This window comes from Thermobia domestica, chromosome 16, assembly GCF_964235325.1.
Source record: "Thermobia domestica chromosome 16, izTheDome1.hap1.1, whole genome shotgun sequence".
In the NCBI taxonomy this organism is placed as follows: Eukaryota; Metazoa; Arthropoda; class Insecta; order Zygentoma; family Lepismatidae; genus Thermobia; species Thermobia domestica.
Genome location: NC_137469.1, coordinates 2,569,047 through 2,596,861, shown reverse-complemented (window position 1 = coordinate 2,596,861; position 27,815 = coordinate 2,569,047). Strand labels below are relative to the sequence as shown.

The 27,815-nt window shown below is 37.5% G+C and overlaps 1 protein-coding gene across 3 annotated transcripts in view; it reads left to right on the top strand.

Annotated features, from left to right (window-relative positions):
• Positions 1 to 27,815, top strand: part of LOC145672879 (uncharacterized) — a 210,181-nt gene that overhangs the window by 74,826 nt on the left and 107,540 nt on the right. The gene's annotated exons all lie outside the window — the stretch shown is intronic.

The following is a 27,815-nucleotide window of genomic DNA, read 5'->3' as shown; positions in this document are numbered from 1 at the left end:
ATCACTATAGAGCAAAAAACGGTAATAGACAACGAGAACGAGTTTCTTGCAATCGATTAAGCGTACCAACAATACAATTCATCTCCGTCCTTAACTCTCTACTAAAACCGGAAATGATAGAAATCCACTACAACTTCCGGTTTCAATATTGATCTAGGTAGAGCAGAAACGATACTAGATAGCGAGAAGCGGTTTCCTGCAATGAATTAAGCGCCGAGGGATTTGAGCTCATTATATTTGATTTTGTACTCAAACCGGAAGTGATAGAAGGCCAAAATGAAATGAAATCTTTCAGTTTTACGTCTCACGGTTATGCCGGTTAGGCTAAAGGAGACTGTGATGATGAGAAATGTGGAATGAAACGGGAGAACCCCGAGAAAACTCACGAGCACGGTCTCTGTCCACCACAAAGTCCACACGGCGTGAGCTGGGATCGAACCAGTGACCCCAAGCACCGGAGATGAACGCTCTATCACTGAGTTACCGCGCCTCCAGATCTATATTGAGCCAAAACGATAAGAAATAGGAATAGGTACCATCTTTCTAAACTCCTTATTCAAACCGGAAGTGACACAAATCAGCCGCTTCCGGTTTGAACGTTGATCACTATGGAGTGAAAACGGTAATAGATAGCGAGAAGCGGTTTCGTGCAACGAATTGAGCGTTCCAATAATATATTTCATCTCCACTCTAATCTCTCTACTAAAACCGGAAATGGTACAAATCTACTACCAGTTCGGGTTTAAATATTAAATGAAAAAACATCACTCCATACAAACCAAAGTACTTGTCGTGGTCTACACTTGACACTACTGCTTGTTACTATTAATATAATAAGTGAGTACCCTGCTGAGCATGCAAATAACAATCTGAACGCGAATGTTTCAGCAACAAGCACTTTTTATCTTCAGTCTGTATCCCTTGAGAAATTTACGAAGTTTGAGGAACTGCATTTGTTTGTCGATATCTTTCAGTTTCTGATCAACATCTACAGTGAAGAATGTTGATCAACAAGTGTAGTTCTTTAACCACGTTAATTTTTAAAGAGATTAGCATTGAAGTTGGAGAGAACATGTTGTGGACGCCGGCTCATTTAATTAAAAGAATTTTGAAGAGATATTCAAATTAAATGATCCGGGGACCCACAAACCCTCACAACAAGTGAAAATTTCACCGTTGTCGGCCAAGGCAGCTAACAGCAGGAATACGCTTCCTAATTACTTACTTAAAACGCAGGTAAAACACATGTAAGAAAAGCTACAGCTAAAGGCATGCGATTTAAGCAGGTGGATGAACGAAAACAATTGAATATAAACAACATTTTTTATTAGGCTGAGGGCCTCAATATTTAAATATACAATTTAAAATATTTTATATTTTGAAGTATTTAACTAAATATTTGTTCACTGTTTAGATATACTAAGATATTTATGAAGTTTATTCTGCCATGTAGCACGTCCTGTTCTTCCTTTTTGATTAGGAGCTCACTACTTGCTCCTACCTGCTTCAGCAACCGTCGAGTTCGAAGTGGTCGAGCCTCTCTTGCTGCTTTTCGTGTATATCCGCTTCGTAGGCTCGCCGACTGGACAGCAGTGTTGCTAACCCTTTGGGTGACGTTACCTGCATGGTTCTGTGGGAGGGGACTACCACAATGTCACTGAAACGTTTGTGTTCGTATTGCTATTTGCATTCTTTGTGAATACTGTTTTTGTTATCATTATCATATTAGTAACATTTTATATTAGCTGTACGCAGATTTGAAGTGCCAATATATGTGCGTGTAAGTATTTGTTAATCACAAATGCTATTTCATCTTCAAATATTATACGCTTGTTGATATTTGTACTTTCAACAAATAGTAAACACTAACAGACTTGCCCATTTTTCGCATGGACAAAATAGTATGCAACCTGGAACATAGAAGAGTAGTTTGAATTGTCTAACCTTCAGGGTTTTTGAGATACTCTATTCTTTTTGAACCTCTGTACCGTGTTACTTCCCCCCAGTACTCCCCTCTTTAGTCTAAAATGAAAAGAAGGCTTCGTACGGGTTTAGATCTGTTGATCTCTCTGTGTACAAAGCTTGGTGGTTTTAGTCGACTTTTTCTACATCTGATGATAGACACACATTCTTTTGTATATTAATAAGGATTGAGAAAGTTCACTCACCTGTAATATTCTCTGCTCTGGAAATTCTAAATGAATTGCTATATTCCTAGTATGATTCCGGTAACCAGTCTGTAGCCTTCAGGAACCAGACTTAACGAAGAGGCTTCCAGGCTTTACAGACATTTTTACATTTTATTCAACATAGCTCTTTTTTCACACACATCACTAAAATCAGTTATTAAAATTTTTAGTGATCACTTCACACACGGAAACTCACAATTAGGAGTACCAATATAAACACCACCTACAGTGTACTCGTCACATGTATTTCATGCAGTATGTTTCTTATTTCTCAAACGAAACACTCACAACGTCAATTACTTCCGAATTATTGGCAGATGTTTTCTATGAAGGTCTTTCTTTACGCTTCAGAAGAAATGTAATTAGTGGGGATACATATCTGGAGAGTAAGATGCATGTGCGAAGTTGTAACCGCTTTCCGGATCTGCCCCCGTGCTGTCCCACCAACGAGTATTTTCAGGAGACCTGAACTTACTTGGTTAAGACATCAAAGAACAGTTCCAAAAAGGGATTAGAGAACTTTTCCCGGATCGCCCTCCGGTCTCAAGAATAAGATGAGCATTAAGCATCGAGAGGTTTGGATGTCTCGTCTCGAAATCCTCACGGACGATCAGATTGTCACTCAGACCACGGCGCACACAAATATCACTCATACATGTAACAAAAACACCTTAAATAAAATTATTTATATATATATATATATATATATATATATATATATATATATATATATATTAGACACTTTACTGACACCATTCATGCACACAGGGGATTAGCACTGTGGGCGTAAGACTGGAGTAATCCCACGAAGTAGTCTTGTAGCTGCTGCACAAATTCACAGAAGTTGACTCTGGTTTCCAGTAAATGAATGCAGACAAGCACTAGATAAGATTCGAATATTGGAGGGCCCGTTTACAACTGATACTCACTGGGTTTACGAACCCGGACTTCAATAAATGGGGCTAGCCGTAACGTAAGTCCTTCACCGGCTAATAACGTACACCCCTTAACATAATGTTATGCTCAATCCAATGAACGTGGTGGTTGCTTGGAGATACGGAGTAAAACTTTAGAGGTTCGAGGTACGAGCTGCATTGACCGACTGGTCAATGTTGACAATTTATTTTAAAATGTGATCAGGTTAAATCACCTGTATGTACATGCAAATTGAATGTTAAAAGAATTGGCGTTAATTTACAATTCACTCTCCACGATGCACAAGACATTGCGATAACTTGGTTGTAGAAACGTTCAGATAACGAACTGGCAGAGCGACATGGTTGGCGACGATTTGACATTCGGACACCTGCTCTGCAATATTTCCATAAGTGATTGAAGAATGCTTTTAATTTGGTTCCAAATAACTAGAATGTGGTCTTTGCATATTAATAAGTAAGAAGAAACACTGAGAATCCAAGTACGAAATATACGACGATCACATATTTAGATCAAAAATCAATAAGTTCTTTGTCGCTCACTAAAATATTCTCACCACAAAACAACGTTTCAAATATATATATATATATATATATATATATATATAAGTGAACGATGAAAGACTCCTTTCTGTTGCGTGGGAAAGAAGCAATAAAATATAAATCGAAGAATAATTGCTGTCTTTACGAGATATACAGAGCGTCCACAAAAATTATTTCTATAACTTGGTGACGGTTATAAAGTAAGGCATCTCCTGTTTGTTAATCCGAGGGACCCCACCGCTAGGTATGTACAGATATTGATGTCCTACTACCGGAACGACCTATATTGATCATACATGATGGTTGGCGTATCCACTAACCGAACCGGATTCAGTCCCCAGTCGTTGTTCGGAGCCTAGCGTTAATAGTAAATCTTGTCCTTCATCACCTCGTTGTTGTATAAGGATGTAAACAAAAAGAATCTCGTGAAAAGAAAAACTACCAGTTTATCAGTCAGCTTTCTACTTTTACTCAAAGAAATCTTCCGCCATTTCCGAAGAAGAGTAACGGGATAGAATGATTGCGCAATAAACCAAAGCCTATTTCCTGGATATATTTAGTGGTGGTGTGAATAGAAGTTTAATAACGTATCCAGTGTCGATACCGGAGCGTTAAGGCAATATCGCTTCCTCTAATGACGTCACAAGGCGCACCAACACCTCTGATATATGATCCCACTCTTTCTAAACCCAATCTGGGAGTTCCCGGGAGACTAAGAAAGGGGTTCGAGTTGCTTCCTGTCTACCTCAGATTGAACTATTACACCAGTACCATGTGCAACATGACCTTTGGCAGTGAGACGAACCGTCCTTATATAGAGGGAAAGAATCATCCAGGGAAGGATTTGATTGTGTCCTCAGAGGCATACAAAACCTTAAGGCATGAGATCGAATGTTGAAAAGTAGTAGTTTTTTTTTTTTTTTTTTTTTTTTTTTTTTAGGGGGGAGAGGAGAACAATTTTAAAATTGTATAAGGAAAATCAAAGATAGCAACCAGGGCCTAGAGTTGAATGGCATTCACCAGGTTATGGCATATGCTGATGATGTAAATTTAATAGGGGATGATAGGAGAACAGTAGAAATAAATGCAGAGATCTTATTAAACGCTTGCAGGGACATGGGTTTAGAAGTAAATGCAGAGAAAACTAAATACTTGGAAGTGCGTCGGGACCGTAATACGGCAAATTGTGGAGGCGTTAAAATATTAAATAATGCTTTTGATAAAGTGAATACTTTCAAATATTTAGGATCAATATTAACAGACGAAAATCATATTCACGAAGAAATTAAATGTCGACTAAAAGCAGGGAATTCGTGTTACTATTCGGTTCAAAATCTCTTGTCGTCGCGAATTCTGTCGAGGAATTTGAAGCTTAAAATATATAAAACGATAATCATGCCTGTTGTTCTGTATGGTTGTGAAACATGGTCGCTTACTCTGAGGGAAGAACATAGACTGAAAGTATTTGAGAACAGGATCCTGAGAAGAATATTCGGACCCAAGAGGAACGAGAATGGGGAATGGCGGAAACTTCATAACGAGGAACTACATAGTTTATACGGTTTACCCAACATTGTTAGGGTCGTCAAGTCTAGGAGGCTTAGGTGGGCAGGTCATGTAGCTAGAATGGAAGAAAGTAGAAACGCTTTCAAAGTTTTGACTGGTAGACCCATAGGAAAACGACCATTAGGAAGACCTAGGCGCAGATGGGAGGACAATATTAAGATGGATCTCGCAGAGATAGGAATACAAAGTAGAAACTGGATGCAATTAGCTAAGGATAGAAGTCAGTGGAGAGCTTTTGTGAACGCGGCACTGAACCTCCGGGTTCCATAGGCCATAGAGTTAGTTAGTTAGTTAGTTAGCTTGACTAATTGTACCTTGAGAGGTGTGGTGGAATGGAAGAGAACCACAAACAATAATCCACACCATCTTTTATTAATGATGGTATTTCATCCTTCCAAAACTTACTTGCAGAATACACCTCTCCTGTGTTATACTATACTTCATGGGGAGAAATGTGAGCATTGCTAAAGAGCAGTGAGATACGAGAAATTCAAATACGAATATGAAAAATCAAGCGTAATAAAAAAAAAAAGTTACAAAGACTTCCAGAAAGTCAGGAAAAAGGGACAATTAAAAAAAAGCTGGTTAAGGTATTATTTGAAAAGAAGTTACGTTATACCTAGGTAGTTTAACAAAAATAAAATCTGGCACATTTTAATAACTATTCGATTAGAATTCATAGGGTACATTTAAAAGTTAGTGCCTTGTATAAGTAAAGGAAGTCATTAGACGACTAAACCTCTCTCTCTGGCGATAACCATACACTTTCAATAATCATCCCGTCTCGTTTAGTCTAATTGTGGGATGGTTAACAATTCATTTTATATAGCGCTGCTCAAAGGGACGTTAAACTCAAAATCAACTCATTTCATTTTTTTTTTCATTCAGATTCTTGACGAAACTTAATGAAGTACCACCTTGGAAACATGGACTGAAAGAAAAACTATTAATACACTCACAATTAAAATATATGAGAATTGGTTAAATAGAAGTAATCATTGCAGAAGATAGAGATTATCATTATTAGCTTCTATTCCATACCAAATGCATTCCATTCAGCATTTTTATCAGTTTCAAATTTGATTGCAAGAAATATCAAGAAATAAAAACAAACAATCTTTTTTTTTATTTCCCAGCTTTGTGGGGTGGCTGAAAGAGTAGATAGATAGGGGGAAAGCAGGCAGAGGAGAAGGCTGGCTTCGGGGCGGGTATAAGGGCACAGAGGGCATCAGGTCGGGATCAACATTTAGGATTCAGGCGTCAGGACAGATATCAGGAATCCCAGCGTCAGGTCAGACAGAAGCACAGACACCCAACCAGACAGACAGATAATATGTCGTGGTAAGGCTTCTTCTTCTTTCTTCTTCGTCGAAAGAACTGAAAAAGAAATACTAACTGTTTGTGGATGTGTTCATGAGAGAAGTCACACCGGTAAAAGTTAAGTTTTTCACTTGAAAATAAAAGAATATTTATTCCTTCAGTTTCAAGCGATAAAACTTTAACTTTTACCAATGTGACTTCCCTCACGAGCCACCTCTGTGTATAAACAATATTTGTGCGCGATCTATAGACATAAAAGGTCCTTGGTGCTTATGGAGAAAAGCACACTGTAAGAATAAAGGATTTAGCTTTCAAGATTCAGTCTCTCGTTATCAGAATGTATCCAAGACAGAAGAAAAGGGAGAATACTAGTCAAATGTCACTTTCGCCTTATTGAATCGTACGCTAGAAGGTTAGTATGGAAGGACGTGTGGCAGGGTCAAAGTCTTGAGTAGATATTAAGAGATGAGAAAACATTAAAGCTGAAGGCACGGCATCGAGAAAATCACTAGAGACGCAGGTAGATACAACGACTGTAATATAAAATACTGCAGAAAGAGAAAAGATTCGGATGGAAGGAAACTGGAGACAGTGTGGTCGGTGATAAGGATTATAATGATAATCATGATGATGATGATGATGATGATGGTTGAGGGAGTTATGATTAATTATATAATTTGTTAATTAATTTATTTATTTAACTTTTTTATTTATATTTCTTACCTACGATAACTTATCTATTTAAGTTATTTATTTATTTATTTTTATTTTATTTGTTAATTTGGTTCACCACACTGTCTCTACCCTTTCACCACCCATTCATCCTAATGATCTTCCTCTTTCTCTAATATTTTACATTACAGATGTGGTATCCATTTGGTTCTTTCTAGTGATTTTGTGTGAGACGTGTCCACTATTCAACTTTTTCTCATATCTCGATACTAGTCAGACTTTGACCTGATAACATATTCTTCCATCATAACACACTAACGTAATATTCATTATGGCCAACAGTGACACTTTTTTCTTCATTTCTTCACTCTTTTCTATATTCTGATGGAGTGACGTCCTGATTGAAGCTGTAGAAAAGGAAAGGAATGATATCGAACAAGTGTGAATTGAGAAACGAGCAAAATAAATACTATTGGAACAAATGTAGATTGACGAACCAATGATTCTTACAATAGAGAAAGATATGAAGAAGTAAAAAAACGTTTGATACAGAGAAAGGACAACGAAGATATATTCAACACATATTGAAGAAAGCAGAAGAATTATTTGAAGAAGAATCTCAAAGCAAAAGAATTTTCCGAAGATCAGTCATTTGTGTAGAAGTCTGTAAATGCTACTATACTTACCCATCTGGATCGAAGCGCGTGGTCCCTCGCTGCATCTGTGTTTGTGGTGATGAGGAATGTAGGCGTTTGGATGTGTGTACGTGTATATGTTGTGTATATCCACCCGCCCGGCCAAGCACCCACACCCCGCACCCTCCCTTCTTCCAAGGCCCCCTCAACCCATCCGTCAGCCCGTCTCCCCCTTACCGGACCGTCTGCCCAGCGGCCCAAACACCTGTCCTGTCCGCCAGTCTACTCCCCTGCCTGCCCATCCAGTCACCACCGATCTTCCTAGGATTTTAGGAAGATTGGTGGTAAACATACCCCATCCATCTATTGATCCAGCCACCCCACTTAATCAAAGCTTCCCCCATTGTTTTTATTCATTTAATTTTTTTTCTTTTTTTTCAAACAGACATACATTGTTAGAGTACGTTATGACACCATGTTTCCTTTCGTAGTCCAGAGGTGAAGACAACCATTCAGTTTCTGATGATTCGATGCAAAGCAGATACGTTGTACTCAATATGTGTGGCTTCATCTCAACTGTCAGGTACACTTTGGTGCTTAACACAAAACAAAATCGATACATGAAATCTTCCTATCACATTATTCGGTACCAGTTTGCATCCGGATGGCAATAAAGCATTCACAAAATGCAAATCCATAAAAATACTTCTGAGGAACACACAAAACAGTCTTTGTTTACAAGAATTCAACTTTGAGCCACTCGGTCCCTGGAGATTCACAATCATGCCGTGAACTGTTTGCTCTGATTTGACACATTATTATTTGCTAAGGACCAGCCACATTATGTACAAATAAGTTGACTGTAATCTCTTAAACAACTAATAGGTTTGGGTCTCGTAATGTGATTCAAGACTTACTAGAAAATTACCAAAACAGTTTTCTTCTTTTCAATAGGGAATTGCAATTTTCAGCTTGTAATCTCAACTGAAAAATTTCTCAAAAAGACGATTGTTGGTCCATAACTTTCACTCTGGGCGGCAATACACAACCAGTCTCTCAAAATGTAAACGTGACTAAAATTGCTTCTGAAAACATTTAACATTCTTTGTCGTACAAAAATCATTCACAAACACTTGGTTTACTCCATTTTGTATTCAGATATTAACACTCTCTTCTGTGTTGAAGTTGTCTACGTCTAACACGTATTTAGTAAGATCAGAACAAGGCCATTCTGTTTAACATTTCAGTTCTTGCAGAAGAAATCATCTTCAGTTAATCTTAAGAACTGTATAATGGAAGTGTTGTCTGAGCAACAGATGGTGGTGATGGATTAGATAGAAGTACACTGAAGAAATACTTTTGTCTCCAGTACCTGTTGAGAAAGAAAGACTTCTAAATATATTTAAAATAATAATAATAATAATAATAATAATAAAGAAAATGAAGAAAGAACATTATTACGAAATCATGTTGTTTTTAAACATTCTACAAAAGAAAAATGATTTTTCTCAGCGGGGTCACACGGAGAACTAGCCATATAGTCGTTTAGTGCATAAGGGAATGAAATCCAGTTTTGGTCATTTTGGACATGTTTCATCGTTAAGATCTCTTTTTGGAGCTCCTTTCAAAGCTTAAAAGATCCATGTCCAGATATTGTAAATAACTGTTATAAGGTAAATATCAGCATAAACTTGCCCGTGTAATAAACTGTTCATTACAAACTTCGTCTATTTTTCTCGCAACTTTATTAATTATTCCTTGATTCCCTTGTGCTCTGAACACCCAATATATTGGTGGGAGGCGGAATTCCTATGGTAACAGACTGAAAATAGTGTGAGAAAAGGCACATAATAGGCAACAGGGGAAAAATGCACAGGTTGAAAATCCGGAAATGTACCTATGTGGAATTACACGAAAAAAGGGTTATATGTACTATGACATTAGTGTGTGTGTGATCTTAAAACTTGGAGTACAACGTGATTATGTTATCCATATATGGATGGGAGTGACTTGACATCCTTGGGCCAGTTCCTTCCTCAGGGCAGAAATGGATCTTTGAGTCATGTGATGGCGAGCAATTCGCCTACCAAGTATGTCCCAGGCAGGTATTAATGTGTTCAGGTCTGGTGATCGACTTAGTCAGTCGAACCGTCTAATGCCCTGAGTTCCAAGATACTCATCCACTATGGCAGCTCATTGATACCGTACACCTGTAATAACATTCCATAAAAAGACATGCAGGTTCGAAAGAGACTCTAGGGTAATCCGACCCCACCATGATTCCTCTACTTCTGTAGTGATCCAATTCAGTAGAACTCCAGGGTCTCTGCAGATGAATATACTCGAGAATCAGTAGTGAGAGTAAACTGAGATTCACCTATGATCAAGATATGTGTGCATCACTCCTGATTCCATGCGTGATGTCCTTCGCTAATTCAAGGGGGCCTTTCTCTTCCTTCTGATCATCTGATATACAGGTGTCCCTCATGTAGCCTTCTGTCACTGTAAACCTTGAAACGGTGGTTCTTGTAGCAGCTGGAAGGTCCCTACCGAGATCTTAGGCTGCATTGTGTCTCTTGTTGTTGTGTACTTCTTGAATGGCTTCCGCCAAACTTTCGAGAAATGTTTTTACTCTGTTAGAATCTTTACCAGATCTTTATGACGATACTGTATGAGAGACCGAGTTGATGCTATACTTCGAAGTGGGTCTGACTCCTCTCCTCGTTCAATGATTCTCCACGCATGACAATTACTATGATTTCCTTATGCCATTCTGCTAAACGCATACGGGCAGTAAGGTCAACAATATGCCTATGTGTACGCTGTGACGTCTCAACACAACTACTGGCGTGTTGAAACAGTAATTGTCAAGTCAGATACCCGACGGACGTCAGTGGGTGTATTGAGTCAGCCAACCGGTAACAGGGAATCACATGTGACAAATACTCAAGGACTCGTCTGGGATAAACTCAATGCATTTACACCTGTTTTCAACAACAGTTTATATGCTATTTCACATTATTATTAAGTTAGTCCTCATGAGTGTATATCGGGCTATTAAGCAGGACATCTCTTTGCTCAAAAATACTCAGACGATTGTTGTATGTTTCATAAATAAATATCTCAATAGCTTTGCACTGTGTCATAAGTACCACCTCGAGACAAAGATTAAGTTGAAGCAAGGGACAGATATACGGCCGTACACACAGGTGGATATTGGGGATTTTGAGTGCTGAATGATTTTTTTTTTTTTTTTTTTTTCTTAAGTTAGTAACCGAAGTTAACAGACGTCGACAATACCGTATTCTTATTCCATCAACAAGGAAATTCTGTCCGCTCGATGCTCCCGACTTTTCTACCATGTCGTCGTAATTCCCCCAATTTCTTTCTGTTAAGTTCCATTCTTTAGATTTCTCTAATTTTAGTTTCTATATGCTGTTTGCATATTTTCTCTACAAATGCAGTTGAAAATATTTCTATGAAGAAAAGCTTCATCCAGTTTCAGTAGCGATAGGAAATACATAACGTATTCCAATACATAATGGAAAGCGAATGTGTGGGAAAATCTAATTAATCTAATTACAGTTTTCTTTAATGTGATCATACACTGGAAATGTTCCTAGATTTTGTGAAAGAAAGAATCTGCTAACCTTTAAATATATATATATATATATATATATATATATATTTTTTTTAAGTTTGATTTTCTTTTGAGGGGGCATGCGATTGATTGCTTCTAATAACGGACGAGTTTAAAGGAAAATGCATAACAACTAATTAATTACTGGACTACGCAAGCTTGCCACTTGTACTCTAAATTGCAGCAAATTTTGAAAGGAACAAATCTTTTAGCCTATAATTTCTTGTGTTGCAAACATTTTGGATTGGGTGTGATGAAAAGTTGGTGAACAAGGGAAAAATTAAGCGCGCGCCCTTTTCAGTCTTTGCTGACTAAGAAGACTAAGGGATGAGCTGAAATGCATTAGGTATGGACGAAATGAAGAAACAAATGATTTGTTCAGTTCTCAGTGCCAGCTGCTGTAGTAAACCTGCCAAGGTAGGACAGTGGAAAGAAAAGAAATGAAATCTTTAGTTCAGCATCTCGCGCATTTGCTGTTTAGGCTAGAAAAGACCGTGGAGGTGAATGATTATGAAAGAATTGGTGGAATGAATGTGAGAGAGGAAACTGGAGAAATTCAAAAACACGATGTTGTTCACTATAAACGTCGTTTGGGATTGAACCAGGGACTCCTTGCACCAGAGGTAAACTCTACCATTAAGCCACTGTAGATTTAGAATTTAGATTTCTGGACTTAGGGCATCTATGGCCATGTTAGCCCGTCACTTATGAGGGATGACTTCCCTCGGCAAGCACACTATTCGGGTAAAGGGAGGGAAGGAAGCGGCCTGGGAGCTATATGTTAGGTACCACCCAGGCATTTGCCTAGTGTGAACGAGGAAAACTCAGGAAAAACCCCATTCAGGATGGCTGGCCTGAAAAAGCTTTTTTACACTTTTTCTATCAAGTGTCTCTACCAGGAATCGAACCTCGCACCAAGGGCGAGAGTGTTAGCGACTACGTAAGCCACTGTAGAGTTTTGACTTTCAACAAGGATTTATTAGTGGATTCTGGTTATTATTCTGCATTTTCCCTTAAATTTCATATCTGCTTTAAATATGTATACAATGATAAGTAGAAATCAGTTATATTAATTAAGAAGAAATATCTCACCAAAAATGCTGCCGTGACATCGCACGGGATCCCCAGTGGTCCCAATCAGGTTTTGGCAGACAAAAGATGAACCAATAAGATGTACTAATCACAGATTACATCATGCATCAGAGGATCTGCAAAGAAAGGAGAAAGGAACAAGTGTAAAATATAATAATAATAATAATAATAATAATAATAATAATAATAATACATTTAAAGTTACAATATTAAACTGTTAGTAATACCGTAAAGTGGGGTTACTTTGGTATAATTTTTAGTACAATTAGAAAACTACGAAAGAAAAAAAAAGTAAGTAAAGTTTAGCCGAGACTGTCTGAGCATAATAGGACCAAGCTTTCGCTTCATAATTATAAGCGTAATTTTACTATTCGAGCTCTATCTACTGAGATACTCCGCCTCATTTCTATCCTAATATTACCCTATCAATTGGGATAACTTTAGAAAAAGTCATGTTTTCAAGGAAGTACGCATTAAGCATTTGATATGTATCAATGTTAGCCTTCTAAAGGGCATATATATTATTAATTGTATTTTCAATAATCCTGTTCAGCATATTTGTTTATAAAGAAGTTATTTTTAAAAAGTTTGAGCGTATTTGTTTGAAAAATAAATGCACAAGAAAATAAATTTACTCTCATTGAACAAATTAACAATAATTGAAACTAAGAAAGTACAATGAAGTAAAAATAAACGAACAACTCGTGGTGTACAAATACAGCAATTAAAACGAAGAGAAAAGTGTTCAAAGTGCACATAAAGAAGATTAAGCAGGTGAATTTCGTCACATAAAGCCAGCTTGTTCACACTGTAGATTCTTCGACAACCTGTTTTTGTAAGGGGAAGATCTTATGTAACTTGCAGAACTCCTTCATGGCTAAGCGGTTAGCCTACGCGCCTTTGGCATGGAAGACCTGGGTTTGATTCCCGAAGGGAGCTCATGTGGTTCGGATTCCACGTTAATTCCGTTTCATACAGCCTCGCTGCTGAAAGAAACGTAGTTAAGACGTCTTCATTATCCGAATATTTCCAATAATTATCATATTTTTGCATGATGCTGAATAAAAAAAAGCATTCATAGTCTTGGGTAAATCGTTCTGGATACAGCTCATATTTATAATTTACGAGCGTGAACTGGCACAAATTTGACATGGTCTTTGCTTGTCCTGAAATTGCTGGAAAATCGTGTCTCAATTTGAATCAATATCCGTGTTTTCAAGGAGTCCGAGGAAACTATCATCAGACTTTGCGTAAGGAACTGCTAAGATTGTTAACGAACTTTTCACTGCTGGAGTTCCCGTTTCATTTGCTTTTCATATGTCATTTGTTTTAACACACTGACTGTAGTGATGATATTAAATTGGACGCGTATAATGTTCGTTCGCTACAAAGCCCACTTCGAGCCAAGGATCCTTCACAACAGAGGTAAGCTCTCAGCCACTGAGCTCCCGCGTTTTATATGAGCTGATGTTCCACAGGCAAATAACAGACCCGAATAGTGTGGTTCGAACTCTTATTATAAAAAGTTGATCTCATCTCCTAATAGTTTCAATGTTGACAAGTAGAAAGTATAAATGATTTTATTTTTAAAAGAAGTCACCAGAGTATAATTTTTAAATGTACTACCTCATCATTCGTTTAATGAGAATCAAAAAGTATACTGGACATAATTGGACGCATGCAGATTTGAGTTTAGAATGTACCGATTACGAAATGACTGCCTAATACTAATGAATATACGCGTATTCTTCGTCCGGTCAGGGTAAAGCAAAGACTTCAATGATGATCGACAATAAAAGGGTTACGTGTTTTGTCTGCAGACGTTCTAATGCAGTACTGTTAATGAAAATGGAATTCTTAACACTATATAAATTCCAGTACGTGTGTACCTACAATTAATGGAATTAAGACTAGCCTAATAAGACAACTCTGGATTTTTTTTTTTGTCAAGTCAGGAATACATTGTTTGACCATTCGTCAGCGGACACCCCTTACTAGTACGTTAATCCGGTTTCAGCAGTCCATCAGTATCGTGTGGGACCACCTTTCGCCGCAGTTACGTCTGCAACCCTTTGAGGAAGACTTTCCACCAACTTGCGATAGGTTTCGACGCAAATCTTGCTCCATTCCTCTTGCAAAGCGACGAACAACTCTCTGTGTTTTTTGGGCGGCATGGCCTGGTTCTCAAGCGGCGCTCCAACTCGTTCCACAGATGCACAATAGGGTTGATATCAGGACTTTGGACGGGCCAATCAAGTTTTTGCACACCCATGTCCTCGAACCACGTGTTTATAACACCTGCAGCATGACATGGAGCATTGTCTTGCTGAAACAGATATGGACCTATACCGAATTGTGCCTACAGTGTCGGTAGCGCATAATTGTCCAGGACCGTTTGGTATGCATTGGCAATCATGTTTTCGGCACTAAAACAAGAGGACCAAGACCATACCACGAGAAACACGACCACACCATGATGCCACCTCCGCCGAATTTCACTGTGGGTACGATACACTCTTGTAAACATTTTTTTCTGGGCATATGTCACACCCACCCACGTCCATCGGACCACCACATCTGGTAGCGCGATTCATCAGTCCATAGAACGGATTTCCATTGCTCAAGAGTCCAATGGCGGCGTTCCTTGCACCACTATAAACGACGGGTCGCATTGCGGGCTGTGATAAGCGGCTTCTGAACTACAACACGACCATGGAAACCAAGTGCAATGATCTCCCGGCGGACAGTACGATCATTTGCAACACTACCGGAAGCCGATCGAAACTCCTGTGCCACCATCTGTAGTGACGCCTTCCGATTTGACTTCATTACACGTTTCAAGCTTCGACGGTTACGATATGTTAATATTGTCGGTTTAGTTGGTCTGGGTAGGCATGTCATGACCCCCTCCCGCTTCCACTTCACGATAACATCGCTCACTGTCGATCGGGGTATCTGAAATTTGTTGGAAATCTCACGGATCGAATGCCCAAACCTGTGGGCTCCAATGATCATCCCACTTTCCGCTTCTCCAAGTTCGCGTCGTCTGTCCATATTGACTGCTGTAGCTAATGTGAGTATATTCTCCAGCGGCAACACCTTTTATAGCTAGTATCACGTGCACAGAAGATCCCAAGCACTTTTGGAGGGGTGTCTGGTGACGAATAGCCAGATAGTATATATCCACAGCCCCTTCGCCGTTGTTACTGTTTTATTGAACGGATTTCCTACTCCTTCCATTTTCTCAAGTAACCTCATGATGGGTAGGGTTGTCACTTTCTTGTAGGCCACAGCGGAATACCACACTTATTGAACACTAGATGAAATGTCCTTATCCACACATGGTTTATGGAAATATTTGACCCGCCTTCCCCAGTATAGTATAGTACTTTATCTCATAGATTTTTCTTGTTCGTTTGTAACTTTTATTTACGGCAGTCCGTGTTCGAGTAGTGCTGTTAATCGTGACGGCGACAAATAGCCACGCTGCTGATGTCCCCATTAAACCTCAATCAACCAGTAGTACTCGAATTTCAGTGATTCTATTTTTGGCATAAAGTTTGAACTCTTACTCCGTAAGATACCCCGTCTACTGAAATGACATGTTCCAAAGTTCTAGAAGTACTTCAAACTGTTCAGCTGTTTTCCCGTGATCCGAAGAGGAACAATGGACAACGTTGCTTTCACTGTGGCGAAATATGTATATATATAGTGCCGCCTTAAAACAAAAAGGGTCCGCGGTAGCTCAGACGTAGAGCGTTCACTTCTCATGTGTAGGATCCCAGCTCACCAGGTGGACTGTGGTTGACAAACACCATGTGCGTGCGTGGGTAAGCGGTTAGCTTAACACGCCTTTCGCATGGGAGACTCGGGTTCGATTCCCGGTGGGAGCTCATGTGGTTCGGATTCCACATTAGTTGGTAGGTCCACGTCTCATATAGCCTTGCTGCTGAACGGGACGCTAAACTCAAAATCAAATCACAGAAACTTTAAGCGATAGAATAGTATCAATATCTCAATAGTCATAGGTACATACAGTGGCGGATCCAAGGGGAGGGCTATAGGGGCTATAGCCCCCCCCCCCCTTGAAGCTCAGATATACACTGGATAAAATGGGCTTCAATCCTGCTTTACACCGGATAAAACGGCAAAATATGGTTTAGCCCTTCCCTTGATCATATCCTGGATCCGCCCCTGGGTACATATATATATCGTGGGTCGGCATTTACAAATGTTTCTAAGAATTTATGTCGCGTCGTATTTTGTAATGCGTCATGTCATGTAATGTGTCCATTTTCAGCGTAATTCGGCTCATGAAAATTTCCTTAAAATTTGGGACATGGGTCAACTCGAGACAAAAGTAAATACTACACTGCCGAAATATGCTTTACTCTGTATAAAACAGAATATATTATTCTTGAAATTTGCATCTATAATCATGTAGAAGATATGTAAACTTAAATAGTGAATGTAAAACTCACCATTAGTCGTCTTCTGCTCTGAATATTTCGAGCAATTATAGTTGATATAGAAATGAAGAATAAAAAAACAATTGTTACATCAATTTCTGTTTGATTTTTAATTGTTGATTTTTAAAAAGAATTAACCTAGAAAACTGTGCTAAATGGAAAAAATGAAGACATTGCTACGTTAAAATATCGAAGAAAAATGAAAGTGAAGTGATTTTTTTTAAAGTTTAACGTCCCACGATTATCACCTTTCGGCTGAAGGAGACGGATAATTAATAAAGGCGAATGATTGTGAAATTTTTGCACTCTTATCGAGAATCGAACCCCGTATCACGTACACCAAAGATACACGCTTTAGCCATTATACCAATGGAGGAGGGAAAAAGAAAAATCAACCTAGAAAATATTTACTTGTCATCAAACTGGATTTTTTTTTAAACACACGGTGTCTACTAAAATTCCAAAATGAAATTTCGTGGCTTTTTCGTGACCTTCTCTTTACCAAATCATAAAATTTCCTAATATTTTCAAGAGCGAATTTGAGTGCGAAAATTAGGCCGAATTTTCCTGCATGGGATAGAAACGTACTTTGCTTGCTATTTGGTAACGTCTAGAGCCGACGATCGACATTTTTGGTAGTGAACTTTGATGTTTTATAGAACAAAATTTTTCAATCTGTACTTACATCTGTGCAGTTTAAAAAAAAAAAAAAAAAAAAAAAAAAAAAAAAAAAAAAAAAAAAAAAAAAAAACGTGACCCGAAAGCTAAATTCCGTGACTTTTTATTGATTTTCATGACCGTTTCCTGATTTCGTGACTTTTTCGTGACATTTGTGACTTTCGTGACCGATAGACACCCTGAAACATTTCCAATTGGTTAAAGAAAAATGCAAGAAGACTTAAATCCATAAAATATAAAGGTGACAGATGACAAGGAGTATGATTCGAACCTCAATAAATTACCTCTTAAGAGGTCGAAAGGAAAGGAAACTTGTTTCTAGGCATTGAATGGTGAAACATTTAGGGTACACATTTTATAAACAAGAAATAAACTGAATCTTTAAAATCTTTAGTAGCACGTCTAGACACAAATAAGTAGTTTTTTTTTTTTTTTTAAATAGCATTTTAGAATTCTGTCAGGCAGATTAATTCTTCATTTGTTGGTTGGAGTGTAGCGCGTTCCTTTTGAGCACCGAAGCTGTATGAGACATGGAACTACAGTTTAAAGTAAAATCCGAATCACCATAGTGCATTCAAATTTCAAAGTTTTCCCACCGGGAATCGAACTCGACACTGCTTGCACTAGAGGCGAATTTGCTAGCAACCAGACCAGCGGGTAGGATGATTCTGTTTCTTGCCTGTTTACCAAAAGCGTTCTATGAGAGTAATTTAATTGTTCTTTTTTTGTTTTTAATTAGTATAACAAACAAGAAGTGAAAAAGTGACTAACTGGATTGGGATTCGAACCCGGGAACTCCAGCTACGCCACCCAGTCTGCTTATCAGACTCTCTCACTTTCGAGGTCGGTGCTCTCATCTCGAACCACGTCGGTGCACCTCTATAGGAACGAAAGAGCATCGACCGAAATGAGAGCACCGACCTCGAGAGTGAGAAGCAGACTGGGTGGCGTAGCCGGGGTTCCCGGGTTCGAATCCCAGTCCAGTTAGTCACTTTTTCACTCTGTGTGTGTTACAGAATACGCACCTATAGAGAATCTGGCGTGTAAAAAAATCGGTTGTTTCCTTCTTTCATAAGTATAGTATGAGTTAAACCATAATTTAGGATAAAGAAATTAAAAATATAATTCCGCTATTTGCCTTCAAAATAATGAACCGAAAAGAAAATTAAAAAAAAAAAAAAAAAGGAAGTGTATCAGCAGTGATGGAACCTTATACGCATATCCTTACAAAATGAGAACTTGAAGCCAAATAGGGTAGTATGATATATAATGTATGAATAAGTGAACTAATGAACGTTATGATGTATTGAAATTATACATAAAAGCTATTCCTTTCAACTTGTAATGAGCAGATATAAATGTCTATGAGAACTTCGTACGTTTATCAGGAAATTCTTAATTGAACCGAACAGATTAATAAGTCTACTACTTATATTATAAGCCAGATTATAAGCCTATTATATAAACTATTAAACTACGTCCATTTGTCCCAAAAATGTCTCATTATCATACGTCAAGGTTTTAGGTGAAAAAACCTGGTAAAGTCAGAACTTTTTAAGTTTGATTTTTACTTCTCAAAACCTGTTTCTCTTTTTACCTTACCAGATATTTGGTAGTAGGTATTGTATAAAATAAATTAGTTTGTTTTCCAAAACTTCTGTACCTACACGCAACTACCAACATGTACACTCATGTCCAAAAATGATTTTCGCATATCTATAACTGTCTTCTTGTAAGAATATAATTTGATACTGATTTTGCAGGGTACTTCTAATACTGATACTATGTGTATAATCGGGAAATGTATATTTCAGGTAAATTTCATAGGAAGAGAATTATAAATACGAAAATTAAAGTGAATAAAACAAAATGTTGCTAAATGGACAAGAAAGTTTATTTTCGTTTTATTGTTCTTATTTACTGCTCTTTTGACGTGAAATTGGCCACATACACGTCTTTGCCGAACATTTATTTATTTATTTATTTATTTATGGTTACATATAAATCACAACAGGTATATTACCTAATGATAGTGACCAAGTCGGTTTGTATAGTCTATAGTTAGAGCATGCAAGAATTCACTTATATAATTGCAAATACACATTTATAGATATGGCCATTTTAATTAATGAATCTTCAATAGGATTTCACAATAGTTCTTAAAGAACGGTCATTTATACTTAATATGTCAAGTTCAGGATTACTTTCAGCATAGGAGTTAAAAATATAACACATTCTCCTAATAGGTGACATGTATAGCGTATTTGTTCTAGCTGTAGGTAAATGAAAAGTAATATTTCTAGGACGCGTGCGTTTACATGGAACATGTAATTCTAACTGGGATAGTAAATACTCAGAGTCTATATTATTTTGCAATAATTTCATTAAGAAAATCAAAAGTTGAGTGGTACGTCTATCTTCGAGAGATGAGATATCGTGCTTACGAAGGAGGTCGGTATATTTTTCGAATTTTGGATATAGTCCCGTTTCCTTATAAATTAAGTACCTCACAAAACGAGATTGAATCGCTTCAAGACGTGTTTTGTTTTTCTGACTTTTGGGATGCCATATGATTGAAGAGTACTCAAGTTTGGATCTAACGTAACTATTGAACAGGGTTTTAAGAACATTAGTATTTGAAAAGTCAAAGCCAAGTCTGATTACGAAGCCGAGGTTTCTGTAGGCTTCACTAACAATGCGATTGATATGCTTGTTGAAGGAAAAGTTGGAGCTAATAGTGACCCCTAAATCAGTTACAGTGTCCACTCTTTGTACAGGAGTGTTGTTTATACTGTAATTAAATTTGAGATTTTTAGTTTTCTTAGAGAATGTAATAACGTTACATTTTTTAATGTTAAGATTAAGTTTGTTCGATATACACCAAGTGTGTAGTGCGCTTAGATCTTCTTGTAGTGCGAGAGCATCGGAGGGCTGGGAAATTCTTCGATAGAGTTTTACATCATCAGCAAATAATAATTTAGTACAATTTGGTAGCACATTTGGGAGATCATTTATAAAGATTAAGAATAATAATGGACCAAGGTTTGAGCCCTGAGGGACCCCTGACGTTACAATGAAACCTGGAGTTGTTATATTTTTATAAATTATATGTTGTCTGCGATGAAAGAGGTATGACATTAGGAATTGTCTAGCTTCGAGAGTGAAGTTGAATGAAATAAGCTTGTTCAATAAAATATCATGATCCAGTGTATCAAAAGCTTTACTGAAATCCGTATATATTGCATCAACTTGATTTCTATTGTCAATTTGCTCCGCAATGAAGTGTATGAATTCAACGAGATTAGTTGTTGTAGATCTCTTCGGCAGAAAACCATGCTGATATGAGGATATTAAAGGACGAATATGGTTAAAAATTCTGTGATAAACGATAGATTCAAATATCTTAGCTGGGGCAGATATTAAGGCAATGGGCCGATAATTTTAAACGTCATGGTTGTTGCAGTTGCTTTTTGGTATTGGTAAAATATTCGAAATTTTCCACTTAGATGGGAACAGGGATGACGATAGCGATTTATTAAATATAGCTAGTAGTGGATATTTTAGGATTTCAGCGCATCCTTTTATTACATATGGAGGTACATCGTCCGGGCCAGGGGAGCTTCTAGGCTTGAGATTTTTATTTGCATTTTCTACTTCGGTCAGATGTATGGGGTGAAAATTTAGGTTGTCAATTATTTCAGAAGTTTCAAGATTTGAAGTGTTTTGTATGTCATAGGTAGGTGATGAGTTGCTGACGATTTTTTGAAAGTGCTGTTTAAAAGCATTTGCAATTTCTAGGTTATCTTTTAAAATGTTGTTTTCAAATCGAAGAGTATTATGATCTGATTTTCTAGTTTTGTTTTTTACATACGACCAGAAAGCTTTTGGATTTTCTAGTATATTTTGTTCACAGTCGTGTACATAGTTTTTATAAGCTTCGTTGATTTCTCTATTAAGGCAAGCTCTAATACTACAAAATTTTTCGTGATGATATTCTGAAAAAACTCCTCCACGTTTCCATTTTTTATGGTGGTATTTCTTACTTTTCACAAGTTTAATTATATTTCTAGTGAACCATATGGGATAGTTACGAGAATATCTTTTTGATGGAACACATTTGTCAAAGATTGAGTATAAAATGTTATAGAACTCTTCTACCGCTAGATCAACATTAGCACAATCATTTACCCGTTTCCAGTCAGCACGCGAACATTGTAAGAAATACCGGGAGAATTCGTTATCAAATTATATTCCTACAACAACATATTTATAGACTTGCGACAATAATTTTGGACATGAATGTACATGCATACTAGATGAGGAACTCCTGGTCGGGAAAAATATAGTTGCTTTTTACCTTATATTAGACCTGGAAATTTGTAAATCATGACTTGGAAAACTGTAAAATTCAGGCAATTCGTGCTTGCCACTTAAGTGGGAACCCTGATTATTCTAGACTTCTCTGGTGCATGGGGTCCCGGGTTCGAATCTTGACTCCCGCCAACTGAACTTTGTAATTTACAAACACCGTGTGCGTGGGTTTCCTCGGGATTCTCCCGTTTTCTCCCACTTTATTCCACCATTTCATTCATTTCTTATCTTTACCGTCCCCTTTAGCCTAGCCGGCATTATCGTGGGACGTAAAATTCATAGATTTCGTTTCATTTTATGCTAGACTTCGTGAAATTTCTCCATTTTAAGGAATGACATTATGGAACATGTGCCTTTGTTTTCTGGTGTGGCTAGTAGAAAATATGATAATTTTGGGAAGTAAACGTACAGTGTTATGTTTCGTTTGGGGTTCCTCAGTGAATTAATATAATTGTGCTAGATATTATCTGTACTTTTTGGAGCACGAATAGCTTAAGTTTGAAATGAACATCACCCGGAAATATTAGTTGTTCTATAAATGACTAGCGGAAGAATAAGATTTATAGAAAATAAGAGTATAATTATAGAAACAAGGTTTATTTGGGTTGTCTACATAGTACATTACAGGCAGGCATAAATTTTGAACTCCCCTTCGTTCTCCCTTAGGATACGTATTAAAAAAAATTCGAAATAGCCTACGCCCTGTTCCGTGCAGTTACCTAGAAGAATACGAGCCAGCTATGTACATTTGTTTGCGGGACAAATAAACAGCCAGCAGCTTGATATATAAGATAAGCTTACCATGCGTTATACAGAGTTATTCAAAAGGAATAGTGGGAAACTAAAGTGGATTTGTTTTGTAGTTGGAAGTGGTGTAAACAGATAATAGTGCAAATGGCGACCACGAAGGCAGAGCGTGCGTATTGTATGGTAGAATTTTCATGAACCGGGCCTGTCGTAGCAGTGCAGAAACAAAGGTTCTCTTGGTAGTACTCCTTGTTATCGCTTGTGATGCGTCCTTCACATTGCGAACACACTATCCGGGGAAAGGGAAGGAAGGAAGCGGTCTGGGACAATTATGTTAGGTACCATCCCGGCATTTGCCTGGTATGAATGAGGAAAACCCAGGAAAAAGCTCACTCAAGATGGCTGGCCTGAAAAAGCTGCTACACGTTTACGACCGAGTATGCCCACCGTGAATCGAACCCGGGATCGCTCTGTTTTTACTTAACTTGTATTGCTAATTGTATTGTTCTTACTAAATTGTTTATGTTTACCTAACTTTTAGTACGACAGGATTTGATAACCTGTGAAATCCTTTTCTGGAAAGTGGAGTCGACTAATCATAATCGTTGTTCAAATGTTTATCGCCCGTATTCCTGTGTTTGTTTGCTTTGGTGTTTCTAAACTTCGGATGGAAACTGAGTAATGGTTCGGATAGAAGTTTAAAAGCAATAAATCCGCTCCTAATCAGTCAATAAGCAGTATCAGGATATTTGGAACAACCTGGAATAAAATGTTGTTCTTGTTCCTAATTATCCATTTAATGATTCTAATATACAATTACATCTTTAAAAAGAAAAATGGTAGAAACTAAAATACTTTATAAGAAATAAATATGAGCATAACCTTACCATGCAGCTTCATATAGTGAATTTTCTGTAACAATTGCCGTTGATTTGGAAATTAAAATTTTAAAAAACCAAAGCAGTAGTCGTTTCTTGTGTGCTTGCAATTGTTGAGATTAGATTAAATAACCAAATCTCACTAAATATAGCGTCTTTATTATTTTTTTTTTCGGTTTTTGAAATTTAAACAGTGATTAAATATTTTTGGGCCTCCGTGAGTAGACGTACGATATTTCTTCTGTTAAATAATTATTCATTGCATAGAAAATTAAAAAAATAATAATAATAAAATAAGTAGCAGTGTCAAGTGTACGCCACACCACGTGAAGGAGTTTGGTCTGTATAACGTAATATTTTCTCTGTTAGTATTGAAAATGAAAATAGTATTCTGCCACTTCCGATTTTAGTAGGGAGATTAGAGGTGGAGCTGGAATATATTCTTGGGACGTTTAATTGATTACAGGAAACCGGTTCTCGCTATCTATTACTGTTTTTACTTTATAGCGATCAACGTTAAAACTGAACTGATTTTTGCTTCTTCCGGTGTGAATGGAAGGTTAAGGGAGAGTATGGAACCAATTCTTAGAACACTAAATTGGTATAATAATAATAATAATAAACCTTTTGCCTTCCTTTATTGTTTTTGCTCTATATAGTAGGGGCGCTTAATTGATTACGGAAAATCATTTCTCACTATCTATTACCGTTTTTCTCTATAGAGATCAATGTTAAAACCGGAAGTGGTTGATTCCTGACACTTCCGGTTTGAATAAAAAGTTAATAGGGAAGATGTATTCTTTAGATGCCTAATCAATTGCAGGAAATCAGTTCTCGCTATATATATGTTATCGTTTATGCTTGAATATCGGAATATCGGAACTTGAATATCGGAAAAAGTTAATTTTTACTAGGGATGATTAGAACCGATTCCCTGTGGAACCGATTTTTGGCTCTGAACGGATCCGCTTCTTCGGATATAGATCTGGAACCGGTTCCCAAGATCCGAGTCCCAAACAGGTTTTTCGGACCCAGGTATGGAAGTTTTTTCGGATCCAGATTTGGAACCGGTTTCGCCAGAACCGGAACTTTGTGGCCATCCCTACGCTAAACCCGAGCTGCTGGCAGGCTGTGAACAGTGTGCTAGATGAAATGGTGGAAACGACAGGCAGATGCCCAGGCGGAGGCCGCTTGTATCATTTGGCTAAACAAACTGGGTAACTGCCAAACTCATTGGCTAAATAAGCAAACTCGTTTGACTTAACACCCACTGGTGGACCGAATTTTTTTCTGGGGGCACAAGCGGGTCTGGGCGGGGAGAGCATAAGCACGTGGTCTTCTTTGTAGTGTTTTGAAGGCGAACTTTGTGCCTCGCCATTCAACATTCCCGTTCCTTTTGGGTCCAAATATTCGTCTTAGGATCTTATCTCAAATACGTTGTCTACATTCTTGAAAGCGACCATGTTTCGCAACCATATGTAATAATATGTACATCTAATATGTAACATACCATTAACCGTACTGTTTCACTGTTTGTATCACCTTCCTCAGTGTTTTGGGAAATTCACTACAATCTTCCTCACTTCTCAGGAATTCCTCTTGTTTGAAATTCCCGATCGCTGAGGAAGGTGTCAGCGAACACTGAAACAGTATACTAATTCGATGGCACTGAATTCAGAAAAAGCATCAAAATTGGCGAATCACATCACATTCTTAAGGTACAGAGTGTGCACAAAGTATGCATCTAATACAGCAATTACTATGAAGACTTCTTTAGTGCCTGGATTTATTCATATGAAGAAATTTTTCCCGTATATATGCGGAAGCCCTTCAAGACTTTTCAGAACTTATTCTCTTACAAAATATAAACGTTGAACATTATTGCATTATATTCAAATTAGCGAGAACAACCTAACGAGGTTACTGTATCGACGAAATATGTGGACACACTGTCCCTGAGAAATTCGAAGTTTCTCGCGATGGATGTGGGTGTTGGTGAACTGGAAAATCCTGGTGTTTTTAAGATAAAACTACAGTGAAACCTGTCAACTTGGCCACCTCTCTAAGTTGGCCACCTGCTTATCTTGGCCTAGTTCGTCTTGAACCTGCATTTTCCCATAAGACATTCGTTACTTACTACTCTATAAGTTGGCCACCTGTCTATCTTGGAAGTCTGCCACACTGAAGCAATGTTTATCCTATGATGATAATGATAAATTTACCTGCATATCTTGGCCACGCAAAATACCGTTTTGACATTTTTCTTAACTCTTTCGTATTCCCATATGAGAGGCAGATGTTCGGTATTTGTGACTGGACACAAAGAAGCATAAATTCGCACGATTTGTTCTTGGAGGTCCTCATAAAGGGGTAATGAAGGAAGATGTGAATAACAAAAAGCACGTACAGAAATTCAGGAAATGGTTGTAGGTATTTGTTTACCCTGTCTGTTTTGGTAAAACCATTAGCTATATCAGCTCCTCTCATGAGTGGGGAGCTTTAGTAATTCTCAAGGTTAAAACTAACCATTTCAGTTGTCAACTACTGGCACCTCTCGGCTTGCCAAAAGATAGCGGAGTTTTTGAGATATGAATTCCCTCAAGATTTTCTCAAAACATCTTTTGCTCCGAGCAAAACATTTCTAGCTCATTAACAAGAGGTAGTTAACTACAATCTGCCAAAAATAATAAAACAAATACGTCTAGAATGAACCACCATTCAGTAACAACTGAAAAGAAGTCATATAAATTGCATATGAATTTCCCAATTTACAACTTAGCTTTTCTTGTTTTCAATCTGAATAACTCAGTGTGTTACAATATCAATTTCTATAACTAATTTCAATACGCTTCTATTTCATGGTTGTTTGTGTTATTGTGTTTTCAATCCGAATAATCCAATGTACCAATGTGCATACCTTTCTCCAGGAAGGGAAAGGTATGCACATATATTAAACATACGGTACTATAGTAATATTTTCTAGTACTGTATATGTTTATGATTACCCTCTATACATTGTTTAGAAGTAACTGTCGTGCCATTGCTTATTAAATTTTACAATCAAGTAATACCAGAAATTCTACTCTAAAAATACTCACAGTTACTATACTTCAAATCATACTTATTTTCTGTAAGTTGACCACTTTTCGATGGAACCGATGGTGGCCAACATAGACAGGTTTCACTGTATTTGACGTATAAAATCCATGTATGAATTTGTGGCAAGCGCTTTTAGGCAGATATGATTAGGTCGAGTAACATTGAAAGCTACTACGCGCTTTACGTCCTGAAGAAACTTAGTCCATAGTCTTCCATAAATATTTCCAACTAACTTCGATGGAAGATGTAAGAAATTGATAAATGTTTTACGTTAACGATGCACAAAAAGCACTTCGAAATATAATAATAAATTGGCAATTCAGAATGTGGCATCGTTCATTTGGTTTTCTGCCCAGTTACGCTTTGGGATTCATAAAATGTTAATGTTTCCATACACTTTTAGTGTTTTTGTCAACAGTTTGTTGGCGACAAACGTCTGGAGATGCACTTGGCTGGTCTGTTGAATAAACGGTCCATTGTTTGTGGAGAAAAGAAAATGAATGATTTCAGAAGGTTTTACCTTCTGCGTTTCTCACACAAAATGAGAAATGTTACGAACAGATAAATGATGTTTAAAAATGCATTGTACACTCGGATAAAAATTATTTAACTGTTGATCGCTTTTAAAAATGCGCTGTACACTTCAGTAAAAATCATGTAACCGTAGATCGGTTATGACAATAAGAAGTTGACCAAATGTACTGGCTAGAAGAAACATTACACCTGGAAAGAATGGAAACTTTAACGGGGCTAATATACCTAACTTAGTTAAACAGGAGACGATCAGTTTGTTTCTTTTCTCGCTCACTGCTTACATGGAGAATAGAAATTATTTGGGCTAGTAATAAGAAAGAACATTTCCCACATACCTTGCGCAAACGACGTTTGATTTTGTTCTTTCCCTATATTTCAGTTGCTTTAGGTGCTGCAAGCTTCATCGGGGATCTCGCCTTATGAAGACAACAAGCTAATCACGTACTG